The following is a 6,396-nucleotide window of genomic DNA, read 5'->3' on the forward strand; positions in this document are numbered from 1 at the left end:
GAAGGTAAATTCCATTATTCCCATGACACCTGTTGCAGAAAACGGATCTATAATTTGCATGGCCATTTCTTCCTTGTACTGTCATCGCTAAGTTCCTGTGTGTACACGCACGTGTGTATTCTTATTAGTTTTCTTCCTGTATTACCCCATCGTATAGTGCAAGTATGTACATCAATTGTTAACTTCACATCGGAGTATATATGTTACGGGAGGTCAAAGACACGTAAATCAAGATCTTGAATCTTCTGCTGGGGAAGTGGTTGTTTGTTTATGTTTGTGCACAGCTTTGGATCATGTTAGGTGGAAATACGACTTTGGTTTTGCTTTTGTTTTGTTTTGTTTTTTAAATAGATGTGCATGGTGCCAAGGTGACCTGGCTGAACTGTGATAGGAACCTTTAGGAATCAACTTGGCTAAGCTGTAGTTCTGTTAAAACAATTGGATGGAAGTCACACGGAAGGCCATGTGACTAAGGTGTCTCTAATGTAATATAGACAACTGAAACCTAACTCTCATTTTCTGTTAGTAGGAAATTTTCAAATAATAAACCTTGAGCTCACTTCGGAAGCACATATACTAAAAGTGGAACAATATACAAAAGATTAGCATGGCCCCCACTAAACTATCACCTAAAAATTCATGCAGCATTCCATATTTAAAATATAAAAAATAAATGAAACTGTCTGGGCATGAGTAACTCACACCTGTTCTCCTAGCTACTTGGGAGACTGAGACAGGAGAATCACAGTCAAGATCAGCCTGAGCAAATAGTTTGCAAGATTCCATCTCTAAAATAACCAGAGCAAAATGGAATGGAAGTGAGCCTCAAGCAAGACAGCTGTGTGCAAATGCGAAGCCCTGAGTTCAAACCCCAGTACAAATAAATGAATGAAGAAAACTTAAGGCAATTGCTTAAACTTTAACCATTCAAGTAACCTTTTTGCTCAGCTTCTACATTCTGTCTAAAAGAGTTTTCCCTTCAACCACCTGCACCCCAGAGCAAAAGCACTTCAGCTTGTTGATGCTCATTGATGAATCACTGCCTGTTCAAGTAACCTGTAAAATTATTAATTACTCCAACACTAATCTAGGTATGTCTGTGAAGTTTGTTGTGGGTGTGGTTAGTATTCATAATCAATTGACTTAGAGTACAGAAGATTTCCTTGATACTGTGAAGGGCTTCATCTAAACTATTGATGATTTTAACAACAAAAATGAGATTTCTAGCAGAAAAATTCTGCCTCAGAGTACAGCTTCAGCTGCTAGCTGAGCTTCCAGCCTGCTCACCAGATCTACAGATTTCTGAGTTCACAGTCCCCACTGCCACATAAGCAAAGACCCTCTGATCTCTCTCAGTTCTCTCTTTCTACACTAACACACACACACACACACACACACACACACACACACACACACACTTTGTATTCTGTTCTCTGGAGAACACTGATGGATATGTCATTCTAGTAACACTATTACCTTACAAATAAAAACAAATCCCCAGATCCTCCAGACAAACAATTACTTAGAAAGTTGAGAAAATTAAATTGGTATCAGATTTCTTAGCAGTTCAGCACAAAAAATGTCAACATTCTCTAGAAACTCCAGGATGGAAACCAGGCAGGGAGTGAGTTTTATATCCAGACACTACAGCATGTGAAGAGCCCTGCCCTGCAGTCCTGACTGGACTGAGAGCAGTCCAGTGAACTTACGCAGACTATGAAAGAAACAGCTCTGAAGTTTGTTGGGATAGTCTATATGGTAAATAGCAAATAAAGATACATTTAGAGAGGTGGGGAAAGTGGCAGAATGGAAGCATCAGAAAGACAATTATAAATATATATTAACCAAACATCACCACACCCAATTTCATAAAACCAATGCTACTGAACATAGAAGCATAGAAAGAGCCTAACACAATAATAGGTGGATGAGTTTTATACCCCACTATTCCCAATGTATATGTCATCCAGATCAAAAAAAAATCAACAAGTAAACTTTAGAATTAAATGATAGTATAGATGAAATGAACTCACCAGACATCTATAGAATATTCTACCCAAGAGCCTCAAAATACACATTTTTCACAGCATCACATATCTTTATCCAAAATACATCATATTTTAGGATTTTAGGCATGTCTTAATAAATATGAGAAAACAGAAATAACTTCCTGCCAAGATCAAATGGCTTCTGACTGCAATCCAGCTACTCAGGAGGCAGACATCAAGAGGATTGTGGTTCAAAGTCTGCCTAACACAAATAGTTAAGGAAACCCTATCTTGAAAATATTCAACACAAAAAAGGACTGGTATAGTGGCTTAAAAGGTAGAGTACCTGCTTAGCAATTGATCTTCCCCAACCCCAATAAAAAGAACTTCCTATAATTTATCACACCACAACATAATAAAATAGAATCAAACCATAAGAAACTACAGAAAATACTCAAACACATGGAGACTGAACAAATCACTGCTGGATGATCAGTAGGTCATCAAAGTAATAAGGAAAGAAAAAAGAACAATACCTAGAATCAAGCCAGGCACTGGCTCATGCAAATAATCCTAGCTACTCTGAAGGCAGAGAACAAGAGAATTACAGTTCAAGGCCAGTCTGGGCAAACAGTTCAAGAGACCCTATCTCAAAAATACCCTACATAGAAAAGAGCTAAGTGGTAGATTGTGTGACTAGCAAGCTTGAACACCTGAGTTCAAACCCCAGTGCCACAAAAAAAAGAAAAAGAAAAAAATCTTAGAATTAAATGAAAAACAACTTATGAGAAACTCTTGGGTATAGCAAAGGTGGTGTGAAGAGAAAATTTTATACCATGAGTGCCTACATTAAAAAATCAGAGAAACCTCAAACAAATAAGTAACTAATAACTCACTTTGGGTACTTAGAAAAACAAAACAAGGACAAAAATTAATGAAATGGAGACTTGGAAGGATAACACAAAGTATTGATAGAACAAAGGATATGTTCATTGAAAAGATAAAAAAATTGATAAACCCTCAGCCAAACTAACCAAAGAAGAATGAAGAGGACCAAATTAATAAAATTAGGGATGGTAAGGTGATATCATCACAAACACAAATGAAATTCAGAGGATCATTATGAAATACTTAGAAAACCTACATGTTAATAAACTAGAAAATCTAGAATTAGTGGATAAATTTATAGATGCTTATGACCTACCAAAATTGAACCAAGGGAATATAAACCACCTAAACACATCTATAACAAACAGTGGTTGAAGCAGTAATGAAGGATGTCCTGACAATTAATCAGTCGAATTCATTGTTGAATTACCAGACTTTCCTTTTTTTTTTGGTGCTGGAGTTTGAACTCAGGGCCTCATGCTTGCTAGGCTGACACACTAACTGCTTGAGCCACTCCATCAGCCTCCAAGTCATCACACCTTTAACGGCTGGTAGAGTGGCTCAAGTAGTAGAACACTAACCTAGCAAATGTGAGGCCCTCAGTTCAAACCCCGGTACCACCAAAAAAAAAAAACAAAAAGCTAGAATCACACCTTTAAAGAAAAACTGATACCAATGTGACTCAATTTATTCAATAAAGTACAAAGAAAGGAACATTACCAAACACCATATTATTTTTTTTTCATTTTTCTTTTATTATTCATATGTGCATACAAGGCTTGGTTCATTTCTCCCCCCTGCCCCCACCCCCTCCCTTACCACCCACTCCGCCCCCTCCCTCTCCCCCCCCAATACCCAGCAGAAACTATTTTGCCCTCATTTCTAATTTTGTTGTAGAGAGAGTATAAGCAATAATAGGAAGGAACAAGAGTTTTGCTAGTTGAGATAAGGATAGCTATACAGGGAGTTGACTCACATTAATTTCCTGTGCATGTGTGTTACCTTCTAGGTTAATTCTTTTTGATCTAACCTTTTCTCTAGTTCCTGTTCCCCTTTTCCTATTGGCCTCAGTTGCTTTAAGGTATCTGCTTTAGTTTCTCTGCGTTAAGGGCAACAAATGCTAGCTAATTTTTTAGGTGTCTTACCTATCCTCACCCCTCCCTTGTGTGCTCTCGCTTTTATCATGTGCTCATAGTCCAATCCCCTTGTTGTGTTTGCCCTTGATCTAATGTCCACATATGAGGGAGAACATACGATTTTTGGTCTTTTGGGCCAGGCTAACCTCACTCAGAATGATGTTCTCCAATTCCATCCATTTACCAGCGAATGATAACATTTCGTTCTTCTTCATCAAACGCCGTATTATTAACTTGATACCAAACTCAGGAAACAACCAAACAAGAAAATTATAGACCAATTTCCTTAATGGGAAGAGTTGCTAAAATTCTCAGTAACACACTTGCAAACTGCCAGGCAGGGGTGGCTCACGCTTGTAATAATAGCTACTTGGGGGGGTAGAGATCAGGAGGATCGTGGTTCAAAGCCAGGCTGGGCAAATAGTTCACAAGACTCCATCTCAAAAAAACTCTTCACACAAAATGGCTGCTGGAGTGACTCCAGATGCAGGCTGTGAGTTCAAGACCCAGTACTGAAAAGAACAAACAGAAGAGAGATCAGAAGATTTGAGGTTCGAAGTCAGCCTGAGGAAATACCAGGGAAAATAACCAATGCAAAAAGTAATGGTGGTGTGACCCGAGCGGTAGAGTGCCCGCCTAGCAACAATTAGGCTCTCAGTTCAAATCCCAGTAAAAACACAAATATTGAAGCTCAAAATTTCAGTGTGCTGATATAAAAGTAGAACCTAATTTTCCCTGTCTATAGTAACAAAGCAGTCTTTAATATTCCTCGGCTCTTTGTAGCATTGGTAAGAAACTGGCTTAAAAGAAGGATTTGTATGTAGAGCTCTGTGTCCAAACTTTATCTAAATATTCAGCAAACGTTTACAGAATTAAAAGTGTGTAAGTTTAGTGCATGTAAAAAAGGACAAAAGAAAAAAAAACAACAACAAATGCTGGCAAGGATGAACAGAAGCAAACCCTTACACACTGTTGCTGGAAGGTAAATTAGTGCAGCCACTGTACAAAGCAGTATGAACGTCCTCAAAACAGGAAAACTACAACTACCATCTGACCCTCTGTCCCACTGCTGGGAATATATCAGAAGGAATGTAAGTTACCTAAAACAGACACCTGCTCCCCATATTTACAGCAGCACAGTTCACAGTATCCAAACTACAGAATCAGCCTAGATACAAATCACTGGATACATAAAGAAAATGTGGTGTACGTACACAATAGAGTATTATTCAGTCATAAAATAGAATGAGCTGACACCAATGGCTCATGTCTGTAATCCTAGCCACTTCTGAGGCTGAGATTGGGAGAATCTTGGTGGGAAGCCAACCCTGGAAAAAATATATTTTTTTAAGTAAACTTCTCCTTCCCAAGCTAGCTGGAAACTGAGACCAGGAGGATCATGGTTCAGGTCAGCCCAGGCAGAAAACCTTTCAGAGAGCTCATCTCAACAGAAAAGAGCTGGATGTGAAGGTTCATACCCGTAACCCCAGTGAAATTAGGACATCACAGTCCAGGCTGGAATGGACAAAAAGTGAGGCCTAATCTCCAAAATAACCAGAGCAAAATGGTGTGGCTCAAGAGGTAGACCACTTTGCATGTGCAAAACCCTGAGTTCTAAACACAGTACCAACACAAGAAAAGCATTTCATTTGCAGAAAAATGCATGGAAGTGGAGATTGTCATGTTAGGGAAAAAAAGACTGAGGAACATAAAACTGTGTATCTCTCTCATACAAGACGAGTCCTAAAATAAATGCATCCACAGGAGTGTAAAACAGGGACTGTTTGGAAGTGGGAGCCAGTAGAAGAGCCAGGATGAAAGAGGGGAACAGGCACGAATAGATCAAAGTACTTTATATGCACACATGAAAATCACCAATCAAAGCTGTTACATTGATTAAAAAGGGGTGAGGAGATAAGAATAACAGGGGGTAAATTTGATCAAAGGACATTGCATCCATGGATGGAAATAAAACAATTAACACACACTAATCAACTAATAAAAAATGGACATCTAATCAAGGAAATAAATGAAAAAAATTTTTCTTTGGAGGAACTGGGGTTTGAACTCTGGACTCCATGCTTGCAAAGCAGGCACTCTTCCACTTGAGCCTCACCTCAGGTCCTCAGTGAAAGTTTAGTAACAAACACAACAAATGGCATTAAAGCCAAGCCTGCTCCCCCATCCTCACCCCAGCTCAGTGAGGCCAGCTCCACCCCAAGACGCTACACCTGAGAGCTCAGGAAGCCTTTGCCCCAGCTCCAGCCAGAAGGAATTCTCACCAGGGCAGCAGGAGATCATGGTTCCTTGTTCTGCCCCACTACTCTTGGTAAAGCAAGTCCTGTCCAGTGCAGTTGGGAGGAGGGGACCCACTTCATAACTCT

The 6,396-nt window shown here is 39.3% G+C and overlaps 1 non-coding gene across 1 annotated transcript; it reads left to right on the forward strand.

The window, feature by feature from the left end:
* The first annotated feature begins 552 nt into the window (after positions 1–552).
* LOC141421054 (U6 spliceosomal RNA) lies at positions 553–659 on the forward strand. Its single transcript, XR_012445750.1, has one exon. It is a non-coding gene; the product is annotated as a U6 spliceosomal RNA (small nuclear RNA).
* The last annotated feature ends 5,737 nt before the right edge of the window (positions 660–6,396 follow it).

This window comes from Castor canadensis, chromosome 2, assembly GCF_047511655.1.
Source record: "Castor canadensis chromosome 2, mCasCan1.hap1v2, whole genome shotgun sequence".
Taxonomy (NCBI): Eukaryota; Metazoa; Chordata; class Mammalia; order Rodentia; family Castoridae; genus Castor; species Castor canadensis.